Here is a 14774-nt window from a genome sequence, read left to right as displayed (position 1 = left end):
AACCAAGGTCGGTGTAACTTGTCTTGGCTCTTTCCCAGAGAATGATGTTAACTTGAGACTGAACTGTCCGAGCCCTGTGCCAGGCAGCTTGCTGAGGGTTTGGACACCTAGAACACAAACTCTATGGCAACAGCTCCTCTGAGCGAGAGGAACCACCTGAATCACATCCTGGATTTTTCTACTAACCTACAAAATGTAGTCTGAACATGTTTATAAACAACTGTTCATAATAAAGTCTTTATAGTCCTGGAACAAATCCTGGAGCCAAACACCGCTATTCATTAACTCGCTGATGTCAGAGCTACTGAAGCAAAAGGAGCTAGTCTCTGCCTGAGCTGGTCTCTCTAGGAGCATTGCTCTGTTAAAGCAAAAGCGAATGTGTCTGGGTTTTATTTGTGGTTTGTTTTCTCTTAATTGTTGCAAACAGACCTGCAGCTGCAGTTTGTGAGAACTTTTTGAGGTGGGAGGAACTGTTTATAGCACAACTTTCCCTCAGTGTAATCTGCAGCATGTAACCAGTACCAGCTGTGTCCTGACAAAGTATCTCTGATATTCCTGCATGTTCTGGTGGCACCTTTTCTTACACAAGGAAAACCAGATATGTGCAGTGAATGTAAATGACTAAAAAAAAAAAAAAGAAGAGTTGTTCTCTTCTCCAGGAGCCCATCTTTGCCTTCTCCATAGTTACGCAATGAAAAGTACAAAGTACTCACGGAATACTTTGTACTAGTAAAAAGATTAAGTCCTGGTGGTTCAAGGACTCTTGAACCAGTGACAAAAATAAGGCTGACGGTTACCAAATATTGAAGGCTTAAACCTGCCCCCTTCCTCCCAATGGAAAGGCCTTCCCAGCCCCTGCTTTTTGAAAGTAGTTACAAAACTGAAGCCTACACAGTCTTTTAAGAAAACCTAACTCTCTAGTATCAGAGCAGAAAGTTTCTAGTTGTAAGACTGTGTTACAAGCATGAGACAATGTCCAATTAACTTTTGTCCATCAGAGATAGGCACAAATAGGGTCCTAAATAGGGGGCCCTAAAAGTGCCTGTAAGCACTTAATGCTTTTTTTGCTAAGCTGTAAATAATTGTTCCATGTGGAGAACAGTCATACAGAGTTAATGGGATGTACATACAATTTACAACATAGAGTTGTGTTGAGATGCCTAAGTTATTTTTGCCCAGGTGTTGCAGGACTGTGGACTATTGGCTTGATAGCTGAGATGGGTGTATTTGTTGTCTAAAGGAAATATCTTGAACAATCAGTTTGTGTAAGTAGGAAAAGAAGAGTGGGGATCATAGCACTTCCTGCAGGCCCTCTACTCTAGAATGTTTCTCAATCTTCTTAAAGCTTTCAGATTTTGTGGTTAACGCTCGGTTCAGATCAAGTTCAGCCAAATCATTTTACAATCTGAAGCACCCATCTCAAGTAGCGTAAGCATGATCAGATCTCGTCTCATTCTTGTCCCACCAGCAAAAGCGCTTTTTCTGTTAGCAGTGCAGTAACATTGCATTTTTTACCCCCATCTGTAATCATGACCACACAGGGAGGTACTGGTTTCTTTTCAAAGTAGCAAGGTTGGGGTTTGGGAGCAAAGAAAGGAACTCCTCTCCCTCAAAGCACTCTGAAAGACCAGATGTGTTTGCTTCCTATAGATGTTTTTCTATTCAGAACCGTGGCACAAGAAAGAGGTGGCATCCTCCACTTTACCCTTTTCTGACAACAGTATGCTATTCTTCCTATGGCTCTATGTGTACAATTAATTTTCACATGTTGCCTGCTCTCTCCTTTAGTTGTATGTGGGGAACTTGCTGTGAGTTGTTTCATTATCGTTAACTGTGCGTGTGTGTGTGGGGTGTGCGTGCGTGTGTGTTTTCTTTTTTCTGTAGTGGTTCAGTGTCTTGACTTTCCTGTTGGAGACTGTAGGATGTCAAGAGTTTCTTGTGAATGATTTTTAGGTGAGAGCTGTACTTGGCTGAACTGGAAGATGACTCTCAGGTCTGTTTGGGGTATATTTATTTATTTTCTTCTTATTTAGGCAAGAGCTGTGGAGTGTAACTCTCATGTTTGTCTTAAACACAAGGAAAGAGGTAACTAGGACAGAGAGATTAGAAAGTCCCAACTGATGTTACTATAACAGCAATATGGGTGATGTTACAAAGGATGCCCAAACAGCAGAGAGTTACCAGCAGCCAAGTTGGAAATGCTTTGTGTTGGTGGTTGTATTCCCTAGTAGAATGTCTGTGTCAAGGGAAGACCAACTGGTGTTCCATAATTGCTGGAAGAAAACTGCGCAAAAGTGCATGGAACAGGCAAATGAATTCTGGAATGGATTCTCTGATGTTGTCTTCTGCTGTTAATGCTTTTGCTCTCTAACATAAATTCTCTGGACTCTCACAAGAGCTGACTTTACAGGGCTATCTTGGTTTTGTCTTTTCTCTTGCCTTAGAACAGTGCGAATAATCTCTTCTGGGTTGTTTCTTTTTTTTCCTGCTTATTTTTGAAATACGTGGCAAAGGATTACAAGAAACGTTAGGGAGAAAAGGCAGGAATTAGGCAGGTACTTGGCTTGATCACATAAGCCTTACTTTTCTCAAGAAACCAGGTTGTGAACTGTTAATTGCGTCTTCATACAGCTGGCTGATACTGTTCTTTCTGGATTGTGAGAGAGCAGAAAAGATAAGCCAGTCTTCGACACTAATAAATAAAGATGACAACCCAATACACAAAGTGATTATAGCTCCCAAGAACTATGTGGGGGGATATAAGTCCTAAAAGTTGCTGGTTTTCAAGTGGTCTTTAGTTTGTTTTTCTAAGGTGATATAGTTCAGTGATAATGGCACTCTGATAGCAAACTGTCTCACTTCCTCAAAGGGAGCTTACTTCAATTGTAGCTGTGTAACCCTTTCACCAATTACTACGTTTAATACCAGAGAGCATAACGCTTGTCACTTGAAAGTAGGACATAGCTGAGAGTAAGCTGGAGAATTAATGTATAAAAGCAACTAGAGGGTGTCAAGTTTATAAACGCTCCCCAGATGTCTTGTGTTGTAATAGCATCTGATGGTCACTTGGTAGTGAACAATAGGGTCCTCTTGAGGGCTGTGGTGAAGGTCCAAACAAAGTACCTTGGTGAGGAGTCTCTGGATCAACTTTGTGCAACCCTGCTATAAAGGCAACTTGCTGGCTACGTAGGCAGGCTACACCTACACTGGGAAAGCAGTGCATGCGTAGCTGCTGTCATCTCTTTTCTGTAGTTAACAGTCCACCGACCTTAACCTTTCTCAGTGTCAGAGATTCTGAACGGAGCTTTCATGTTTACGCTGTTCTAAGCGCGTTGGTAAGTAATGACTTGAAAAGAAAGAGGAGCAGCTTGTGCAAAACCACAAGCTTTCATGCTGTGAAAGATCAGTCTGACCTCTCTGCGGTTCTGCACTTTCAATATAGGAAAGCCCCTGTGAAAGTTTAGGTAAACTTAGCTTTACAGTATGTTTTCAACTAGCCCCAGACTGGAAGTTGAGGGTGCGAAATGCACATCCCAAATAAGGCTTGCAAATGCAGCAGTGCGTTGCACTGATCTACAGTTTGGTCTCTGGGCCTCACCTTTCCCCACTAAGGAGGTAAGCTTTGTGAACGGATAAGATTATCAGCCTCTCGGGAATGATAGGTACAGTCCAACATCTTTGCAATTGATAAACTGATCTAAAGCAACATCATCTGAAATCTTGTAGGATTCTAGTCCACTGAGCCCCCGGTTCTGCAAATAGCAGCCTCCTTCAGGCACAGGAGGCAGCTGCCAAGGGCACCAGTCTGCAAGGAGCAGTTTGAGTCTGAGGAAGCAGCAGCCACCAAGGTGGAAGGATCGGCAGCTGCTGTTTGGGGAGAGGCTGGTAGAAGATGGAGACACCATCACCACAATCTTTCTTTACCCCTTCCCATCCCTTCCTCTTCCCCTTTGCTCTCTAGTGGCAGGGGTAGCTGAGCCCTCTCCTTTCCAAAAAAGCTACACTTAGCTTCACTAGTGCTGTTGAAAATTCTCGACAGTGTTCTAGCTGAAGCACCTGTTAATGTGACATCTCCCTGCTCCCACCACATGCACTTATCTCCCTTTAATGCCTGCTCTTCCCCTTCCATTGACTATCACCCTGTGAAATACCTTCTGATGGCATATCACATCAGGGTTTTTTTCCCGAGGATGATGCAGGCCCAGCAGCTCCTTCTGCAAGGGCTGAGTGGGCTGCAGCTCAACTAGTTGTGATCTAGCAGCTCTGGGTAGCCGGAGGAGCTGGTTTAGTCTCTACAGTGCCATAACAAAGATACAAGCTCTTCTGCACAGTAGCAGGGGGCAGTGGCACATCTGTTTTGGCACCCTTCAAGCTCTTGGCTAGAGTTGTGCACAAGTGATGAGCCTTTGCGTCAGTTAGATAATAACTGTTCTTTGGAAATCCAGAAATACTTGGGTTGGAGCATTACAGTGTTTAGGTCTGTGCCACTGATCTAGGAAATGCTATTAAGTGTGTGTGGTGCACAGAAGATAACTGCTAGTTGGGCACATGATGTACCTTGGAGTATAAAGGGCAGAAAGATGCACTGTATTGTTCCAGCAACATCAAAAATCAAGATGTGTGTGAGTGGAAATCTGATAATATCACCTCACAACTCTGCATCCTTGGATATCTTCTCCAAGAATGTCAGAGAACTGCTATAACTTGGGAGGCCACCCATAACTGAGCAGATGGTTATGACTATGTAGTTGCAGGGCCAGTCTTCTCAAATGTTTCTCTGTCCACGTATCCTAGAACCATGGCATAAATGGTGAGCATCCTAGTTGTGATAATTCTTTAAAACTGTTTACTCTTGAGTTCTTCTGATAGTCTCTGCTTGAGTGATTTCTTAAGGTGAAAGTGATCTCTTACCCAAATCGTAGACGAGATCTTAGCTTTCTGGTCATATGATACACATTCCAAGAACTGTAAACATCAGTGAATAGTCCTGCTTTCCATAAGTTAGAGCAAGACATGTAAAATACCAGCTGAAAGGATTGTAAGTGTTTCTTTGTGTGAGAGATCATTGTTTGTCTTTGGGTTTCTTTAACTAAAAACAGTTACACGCTTTTTTTTTTTTAAAAAAAAAAAAGACTACTTTCCTTTATTCAGTTCTTGCAGAAGATCCACTTAAAATCATAGGCCAAATACTTTAAAAGAGTATTATCTGTGCACAGAGTATAGACGTAGCACCGTATCTGGATAGGTTCTCTGGCACCTTGTAGTATGCTGTGGATATTTTGTTAGGATTGAAGGGCTGTCCAGTCTCGCATGTCTCAAAGTACTTATGAGTGCTTTTCTGATACAGTCAAACTCTCCTAAAACACAATGTTATCAAATGCACAGCTGTTCCTGCTAAAGTAAACAATTGACTTTCTGCTTTGCCATCACATTCTAGGGAAGTAGACACTTCTAGGGAGATGTCTAATAAAGCTGTAATCAGGAGGATTTTTGTCACTGTAATATACCCCTTCCTTTTAGTCTTGATAGACGTAGCAACTCAGCAAGTCTTCCTATTGCTGCTGGGAAGAGATGTGCTTCCTGAGCCACCCTGGCTTCCTACAGCTGGGCTGCCTGAATCCACATCCTCTCTTGCCGCTAACGCGTCATGAAAACCCCATCTTTTGGAGGTGGCCAAAGCCTGAGTTCTGAGTATTTGTGGTAATGTATGACAAGACTTGGGGCCTCAAAAATGACTAAGCTTGGAGTCAAAACTATACAGAAACTTAGACTTAGAAAGACAGGACTCCTTCTCCTATTTGTATTTGCTTATTAGTAAAAAAGCTGATACATTCACCGGGAACTTAAGTTGATTGGTCTTAGATGATGGGAATGTGGAGATTACCTACTGCTTAACCAAACTGCATCTTGTAATTTCCGTTGGGGAAGCGGGGAGAAGAGTGCTTAACGGGACTTGCTGTGCAACCTACTGCATACCTAACCCTTACAGGGGAAGGGATGTGATATCCTCAGACAGGAAAGTACAAAGAGCCGATTGATTCAATGTGGCATTGTATTTAGTTTACTGGCAGCTGCCAACCATCTTGAGGACTCGTTATAATGCAGGCAAACAGAATATTTTGTTTGGATCTTTAAATCACTATTAAATGGCATTTAAACATTATGGCTGCCCTTTTTGTAGACACAAATGTCTGATTGTGAGAATGCGTAATGGAACAAGCTTTTTTTTTCTTCCTCCCCTTGCTGACATGTTTGTGGAGACTGAACTAGCAATTATTAAGTGTGATTTGTACTGTGCTCTAACTGATAACTGTTAAGCAAAGCAGAAGCTTCTGAGCTGAACACAAGGGAGAAATCCTTCATAGAAAGCACTCAAAGTATGTAAACTTTAAGTGGCCTAGTTTTGAACCACTTCCTCTGACCACTCATGGAAATCTTCTCTAGATGTTAACATGCTGATCTCATGCCTGCAGTTCAAAGCCCTTATATCCCTGTCCTACTTACCAGAAGGGATTTGAAGAGCCTCATTAGTTATGTATCTTACAAGGCCTCAGACTTTGAGGACCTCAGAGCTGACTGCAGCACTCTTTACTTCAGTCATCTAAATAAACAGTCCTAGGAGTGCTACATGTTGGTCTTTCATAATCCTTCATTCACGCTGTAAACAGTCATTTGGGAGATGAAGTTGAGGTGGCTGCTGGAGAGGGACAGCGAACTCCTTAGAGCAGCTCTGAAGTGGAACACAGAGGTTTTCGGGACTGAAGCAACCCTATTTCTAAGCAGATGTTCAGGGTAGGCAAAATGTCTGAGGATTAGCTTTGCAGCCTTGCCACCACCCCCCTCCCCAGGCATTGGGGCCACCAGAGATGAAATACTTGCCCTGGCCGAAGCAGGGTAAGCCACAGGGTGTTTCTGATCTGCACCTTGCTGGCAGTGAGCTGATGGTGATCTTAGCCGTGACTTGTGTTACCTCAGCTGTGCCTTGTTTCTTACAGCTGCTCCACCAAAAAATCTCTGGTACCATGGGCTGCAAATGCAAGGAGGATTGGAGCTGAAATAGCATTTTTACACCCCTTGGAGATGACACAAGGACTATTCCTGGGTAGAAACTTGTTTATTCCTCTCTCAACACAGAAGAAAAGTAAGGGAAAATGGGACCCAAGACAACAAAACTGCATTTTAATAAAGGCTATGCTAACTTAGATCTTTCTCTACCTTACTCTGAAGCATGGAATAGATCTGTAGTTGGGGTGAGGTAGGGACATACTGCCAACCGTGTCAAGTCAGCAGAGTTGCCCTGACATATATCAGATTGTGCATGTCACTTTACATCTGAATCAAGGTGTTCAGCTGCATCTCTGAAAGCAATATGCAGAAGGCTTCATACCATGACCACCATGAAACTTGCAGCTGTAGTGAGGTACTCAAAGGGTGAAACTCATTGTGTGGAGGATAGATAATCTTTGAGGACAGAAGTTTCCCATGAGGAAATTCAAAGATCCCCCAGCCAGACTTCCCATACAACCCTGCTAGCTCTTTAATTAGGTATTTTGATTTGAGGCTATTAAGGCTTCATCTAGACTGTAGTGTAGCCACATCCTGGTGCCATAATAGGACCCCGTGCTCAGCAAGGTGCTGCTTCTCTCTTTGGCCTTAATGGACCTTAACTGTGGACCCAGGAGTTGTTTATCAAGTTGGGTTTCCCCCAAGTATACATATTGGGTGGATGACAGCACTCTAGTATAAATGAACACACTCTTCTGCTTCATTTCTCTGTGAGGAATGAAGAAATGAGGGAGGAGGTACTGAAATGAGTGATATATTATAGGGACTTGTATGAGTTTTAGTCACAGATGAAATGCTGGCCCCTGACTCTCTAGCTTGGCTATTTCCTAGCCTGTCTGGCAGAGGAGATCTTTCCAGGGAAACCTTTTAGCCTCAAAATTTTTAAATTTTTTCTTCTTCCCTCTCTCCAAGCAGAGGACTTGGAAAATACAAGAGGTGCAGCACAACGTGGGTACCCCAGGGACTTTTCAGTCCCATCCTCTCAACTGCATATTGTTGCAATCTTTCTTGTCAGGAAAGATTCCTTCCTCATCTCAAACAAAAAAATCATTCTGTAAAAGAATATAAATTTTGCTATAGGAGATGACAGAAGATCTAATAGCTTATACTCTATAGATCCTAACATGAAGGGGCCTCAAATTCCTATAGTATCACGCTCTGCTTTCAAAAAATCTCTTGGAAGTATTACTCCAATGCAGTTGCTGCAGGATGTGCATATGTCTGAGTCAGCTTTTAAGCCACCGCTGTGTATTTTGCTAACAGATGGGCAGTGTGTGGCAGGGCAGGAGTTGGTGTAGGCAGCGGTCAGAGTGGGGTCAGCCTGTGCCAAACTCTGCAGCACTGCTAACTAGCTGCAATTCTGCCAGCTGCAAGGAAAACTTAGCTTGCAGCCTGAGTAGACAGAAGCATTGCTATGGGTGACTGAGTGAGGAGTGCATGGGAGTGACTTGACCGTGGAACGGCCCTTGCTGGATATGTGGTAGAGCTGGAAAAGTGGTGACACTCCCTGTTGTCATCTGCCTCTTGGATTTCACAAATGCTCCTGGGCATCTTCTCCCTCCCCACCTCTTCTGGAAGTCCTAAATGCGTATTTCTGGTGAGTGGAAGGGAAGAATGTGGCTATTGGGCAGATTTCCTTCGTCATAACTATTTGCGAGCTATGCCCTTCTCTGGGTAGCGCAGTGCATTTGGGTAAGAGGAAATTGTCACCTTCCGGGAAATAAGAGTTCATGGTAACTGCAAGAGACAGTAACTGCAAAATAAGTGTGTTTTGGATGCTATAAGAGGGAAGAAAAAGATAATGCCATCTCCTCCAAAGCCGGGTAGCTGAAACATGCTGAGTCTGCAGATGTACACAATAGTGGCTTTGCACAAATGCAATGTTGCAGAAGGCAAAATGCAGCAACTCCTCATAGGCTGCGTAAACCTACTCTTTAAAAAGAACAACCAAGTTTTAAGCTGGGCTGCCTCAGCAAGGGAAATGTAGGGAGTTCTGGATGCTATTCTCTTCGCTGATGTCAAAATAAAATAATAATCTCTTCAGAAATGATGGCAGGGATCTGCTTGGCTCTAGCTCAGATGGCTCTCTAACTGCGGGTGACAGCTGACCTTGCTCTGGCAAGGCTACTGAGAAAGAAGCTGAAAGCAAGTTTGCTTTTACAAAAACAAAGTTCTGGTTCAGAAATTAAGCACGTGGCAACGTAGAACATAAGGAAACTTGGATGGTAGGAAATGACATCTGGGAAGCCAGAGGTGAAGAGACTATACTTCAAATGCACTTAGTTGAGAAATACATTTGGACTCTACAACTAACTAACTTCATGAATAAACTGAAGGGGGAAAAAAATTAAGCAAATGGCAGTCTCCTTAATCGCATTGCACCTAGTCTTTCCATCACTCTTGCAAGGAAATTGTAAGTGAAATAAAATAATACAGAAAACTGCATAATAATGTAGGCACAAGGAGGTGTGAGAGGAAAATACCTGCATGTAAAACTAGTTGTTTGATTTTTAAAATTATTTCTACAATTTAGTGTTCTCTAGATGAATAATTTGCTAGTTCTCTCATCATCCCCGCTCTTCGTTATAGTTACACTCTTGAACTACGCCAAGCAAAAGCTAAATTACTCCAGTCACCACCATTCTCTTATAGAACAAAAGTCAGTTTGGAGTGAAACTTTGGTAAACTGCGGCAACCAAAGCTAAAATACTTGAAACCAATCCTTGCAAATGACACAGAGTCCTGTGGTTTCAGCCACTGCAGGTGCCCTCTTTTGGGATGCTACTGAGTGCTCTTACTGTTACGCTGCCTTAATGCCTGCTGCTCAGTAGTGGGCTGGCTGCCTGTGTGCGTTGAATAATTCTGCTTTCCAGGGGCAAATTGTTATATGGATCCTGCGGTTGTAGGTTTTGGTGTTAGCTCTTGACACCTTTGTAGATATGTGCAAATGACATTTTACAGCTCTTGAAGTCTTGCTTGGGTGTTGTCCTATCCGCTAACAGAGTGAGCCTCTGTCTGTGAAAGCGCATCATCGAGTCACCTTCACTGACGCTAAGAGTAAAGGGTCCAGAGGATGTGGTAAAGCAAATCATATACAGGCAGCGCTTGCTGGAGTTTATGCGCTAAGCTTAGCAAGGCAGGAGGCTGACAACATGGGTTCAAGGGTGTCCCTCACGCACACCTGCAAGGAAGTGGATGCTCTGAGATGGTGCCTGAACTAAAGCAGTATCTATTGCCAAAGGTGCTGCTATGTTGTAACCAGAAAAGCTGTGGTGAGTTGAGCTTTTCTGCTGTGCCTTGAGGGAATTTTTTTCCTGTGGTTGCTTTAAAAACAAAACCAAACAGTGGTAACCCACAGATGGATGATTAAAAAGAAAAGTACGGCTTTAAGACAGATGGCTCTGGGATGTTAGGAAATCTTAACTGAACTTAGAGTGTGGTCACATCCCTTGTAAGAAGTCACATAGTTTAACATGCACAAAGTCAGTCTTCCATGCCCGGAAACTGTCTAGCTTGGAGTCCTTGGGCTAGCTACGTATTTATGTGCTGGGGAGGCAGACTTGTTCTGAACAGTCTGCATTCCTGGGGGCTGGCAGGGAAATGGAGACCTCTGCATTTAAGGACTTGTATATATTCTAGAATATATTATAATTTCTCTAATTTGTGTTTTTTGTTTCTTAACTTTCTTTACCCCTCCTCCCTTACTCAGCAGGCATCTTGCAACAGATAATGACTAAGGGCTACGCACTTTCTTCCTTCAGTCTTATTGGGTACCTCCTTGAAGAAACTGTCCTAGTACCAGCAATTTATTTTATTCTGTTACAGATGACTTCAGCAACTAGCATAGGATGGACTGGTAGAAAAGTCTGGTGGTTGGAATCAGAGTTTAGAAAAAAGAAAATACAGGGACAATAGAGGAAAAGGCAGCTGAGAGAACAACCAAATCTGGAATTTGCTACTGGCATAAAATGGAGATTCCTTTTAGTGATGCTGAAGACGGCTATAGTTTTATTTGTTCAGTGCTCTAGGTGAGCAGGAAGGAAAAGGAAAACTTAAAAATATATAAACGAAACCAAAAACTCCACCATCAAAACCAACCTCTCGTTTCTACCCCCTGAGCAATAAACACAGTTAAAAACCCGAGCCAGTGTGAGTTCTGCTATGCCTCTCCTATCCACCATAGGTGGTATGGATGCCTCGGGCCAGGGCTGAGCAGCCCAGGGTGCCCACGCAGCCTGATCTGAGCTCCTCTCCTGGGCCAAGAGCAGCACAGCCCTGTGAGCATGATGAGAAGCTGCAACTAGTAACTCCCCATCAACACAGGGAATTCGTGCCAGTGCAACACTACACAGAGGCAGTGGAACTTTTCCAGACCTTGTTAGCACAGGCACCTCTGCACCATGCCTTGCCATACGCTTAAGATGTGCCTGAAGGTGCTGAGGTGCCATTTTAAAGACACATAGGCAGATGTGAACTGAAATCAATGACTGGAACTCCCCAGGGCTTAGGCTGCTCTGAAAAATCTGTCTGCAGGTACATCTGCAACGTATCCCTGCATGCCTCTGAAAATTGTCAGTGTTCAATGAGATATTTCACCGAATAAGTGTGTGTACGTGTATTTAATGGACTACGGCAGAAAAGTATCTCATTGTTCAGAGGCTTTTTCCCTCTCCTCCTTTCTCTCACCTGTTGAAACAAAGCTCTGGCTATTGACATGTTCCTGTGATGTCTTGCCACCTGGACTGGACTGCCACCTTCTGTGTATGTTTAGGAATGCTCAGATTCCACAGGAGTGGTTGGCTCTATAGACTCCTCACCCTGAGTGGGAGGGAAGGCTGTAACACAGTTCAGAAAAGGAATGTAGCTGGGGGTGTGAGAGAGAGAGAAACCAGCTCAATTTTTTCAAAGGATTCTTAAATACTAACCATAAAAGCATAAATGAGTTGTAAGGGACGTTAAAGATCATCTAGTCCAACCCCCCTGCCATGGGCAGGGACACCTTCCAGTAGACCACGTTGCTTAAAGCCCCATCCAACCTGACCTTGAACACTTCCAGGGATGGGGCATCCACAACTTCTCTGGGCAACCTGTTCCACTGTCTCACCACCCTCAGAGTAAAGAATTTCTTTCTTATGTCCAATCTAAATCTACCCTCTTTCAGTTTAAAACCATTGTCCCTTGTCCTGTCACCACAGCCCCTACTAAAAAGTTGTTCCTCATCTTTCTTAAAGCCCCTTTAAGTACTGGAAGGCTGCTAAAAGGTCTCCCTGGAGCCTTCTCTTCTCCAGGCTGAACAGCCCCAACTACCTCAGCCTTTCTTAACAGGAGAGGTGTTCTAGCCCACTGACCATTTTTGTGGACCACCTCCAACAAGTCCACGTCTATTTTGTGCTAGCAGTAAGCTGTAGATGCTACCTACAATGACAAGGTAGGAAAAAGCCAACCACCCCCCTAAAGAGTTCACTGCACTGTTGTGTGTAGTTTTTTCTTCTGTTTTTTTTTTTTTAATAATATACAGGATATTTCTTTTGAAGTGTAAAATGTTCTTCCAGCCTCCCTCACCTGAATGGCTTTTCTGGCAGAAAAAACGTCAAGAAGTGGTGACTTGCACCAAAAGATCAATCTCTTGGATGTAGTATACAGTCAATGCAATCTTATTTTAGGACTTTCATAACTGGAGACTGCAAATTGAAGACTTCTTTTTTGTAGTGCTCATCTTGGTAAATGGTGTGCATTACAAGAGGAGGGCTTGGAGATGAAAACTTTCTACCATCTCTTCTCCCTTTCTAGAAATAACTACTTAATTTCTCTATAAGGAAAAATCTGTGCTCATCTCTACCTTTATGATGCTTACACTTGTATTGTTGAGTTAAACTTAAAACAATAGCAAGCTTTTTGATTTCATGAGAACTGAAATGTATAGCTGTGTAGTTTCACTGCTTACTCAGGATTCAGTTTTAGTCAACTGGTGAAATACTTCTGTCAATTTAGTCTTCAAAAGGCAAAATTGTCTGGTATGAGCTGGCTCTTGAGGGGCCTGAATTCTAAGTTTGCATAGAGGTATGAGAAACTGGGCTTTGTGACATCAGTTGCTTTGTACTTTTTCCAAGGTGACTCTCTTCTACTGTCCTCCCTTCCTGCATTACCTTGGTGGGTACTGTTCCTCCTGAAGAAGGGAAAAGTTATCAAGAATAAAAATAGATTTTAAAATGGAAAAATTGTTTTAAATGGACTGGTATGTACATCTGTTGTTGTGTGTGGTGTTTTTCTTTTTTTCTTCATCTAATATAGACCTGCCATTAAAACTCGAAGGCAACAAGTTTGTCTGAAATGTGCTTGTGCAACAATATCTTGTTATCCTTTTTTTTCAAAATCTGCAAACACTTGTCACAGAAACCACGGTGACTCACAACTTGGGTAAATCCTCCTGTGCGGTTGCTTGCCCTCTTTATTATCTTTTCGCTCTTGCACTTGATTCCTTCTCTAGCTGCAAACTGAGACCTCGAGTTTTGTGCAGCGCTGACTTTGTGATTGTGCGTGCGCTGCTCAGTATAATGGGACTCCTTACCTTCCTCTCATGGGGGCTTTTAGCTGCTGTTACACCCTGTCAGTTTGTAAACAGTGACCATTCAGAACCTGCAGAGTTATGGAGGGTTTCGGTTTTGGTGTGACGAGTGTGCTGAATGTTTTGCCTGAGCCTTTTCTCTTACTCAGCTGAGGCTTCATTTTCAGCCTAGTGTTCATTCTCTGAACTTCACTAAACTGAAACTCCCTGTTCAGTCACTTCTCTCAGTGTGTCAGTTTAATGACTAAAGAAAAGCAAAAGGATAAAGAGCAGGAATAAAGGCAAAACTGTATTTGGTGAGTAAATTAGCTGGAGATACCTTCCAGGGTGTCAGGTGAAAGCTGCCTCTTGTTTTATGGCAGCCTCAGCCTCACTTCTCATTTTGCAGTTTAAGTGCACCCCAGCTGCCAGTCAGCAGTTACAGATCCGAAACGTTTTAACTGGGAAAATCCCTCAATCTGTATTTTTCCTCTCCAGCAAACTGCCACTTATGACAAAGAAAAAAAAAAAAAAACCAAAACCAAACTAAAACAAAGATTGTTTCTTTTTCATTTTTTCCCATGTCCACATCATTTGAAGCAATTGTAAAAGACCTTAGCTAAAAAGACATAGCCCAGATACTGTAGTTTTAGCACTTTCTAGTACAGGACAGAAACCTTAATCATTTACTTACCAATGTGGAATCTCTCAGTATCTTGTCTGAATGTGCTGAGATCCAAGACCTGCTGCTGCGAGGAGCCTCTGCCTTGAATGAGGAAGTGCTGAAGCAGGGCAGGATGTGGAGCAATGACTCGGATGTCAAGGGCTACGTTTCTTGACTAGCTGAGGAATTAGAAAAGGAATTATTGACGGCACTCACTGTAGCATGCTCAGCTGACGTAAGGACTTGCTAGCTACCGCTTTACCAATAGTAAAAGCTCAGGAACATTCAATATTTCACTTTTCAGCTTTTCCCAAGCTTTAGCTGCTTATGCAGTTTAATGCAACGTTCTGGTATTGCAGTGCTTTCTAGGAGAAATAGCTACCTTTTGTCTAATAAAACATATGTCCCTGTCAGGAAGCATTTTTTTTTGCATGAATGTGCCACTTGAAGATGTTCAGAATAAGGATTTTGGTAACGCTTCTGAAACAACTCTTGCCTGTT

At 42.9% G+C, this 14774-nt stretch overlaps 1 protein-coding gene across 1 annotated transcript in view; it reads right to left on the bottom strand.

Annotated features, from left to right (window-relative positions):
• LOC128904262 (myelin-oligodendrocyte glycoprotein-like) overlaps positions 1-14464 on the bottom strand; it is a 35203-nt gene extending 20739 nt beyond the window's left edge. The window contains exon 1 of the mRNA XM_054188342.1: positions 14304-14464. The gene's annotated coding sequence lies outside the window, so the exon portion shown is untranslated. The remainder of the gene's footprint in view (positions 1-14303) is intronic.
• Between the last annotated feature and the right edge of the window lie 310 nt (positions 14465-14774).

The sequence above is a fragment of the Rissa tridactyla genome, chromosome 1 (genome assembly GCF_028500815.1).
Source record: "Rissa tridactyla isolate bRisTri1 chromosome 1, bRisTri1.patW.cur.20221130, whole genome shotgun sequence".
Taxonomy (NCBI): domain Eukaryota; kingdom Metazoa; phylum Chordata; class Aves; order Charadriiformes; family Laridae; genus Rissa; species Rissa tridactyla.
The sequence above is the reverse complement of the archived record's forward strand: the minus strand, read 5'-3'. Positions and strand labels throughout refer to the sequence as shown.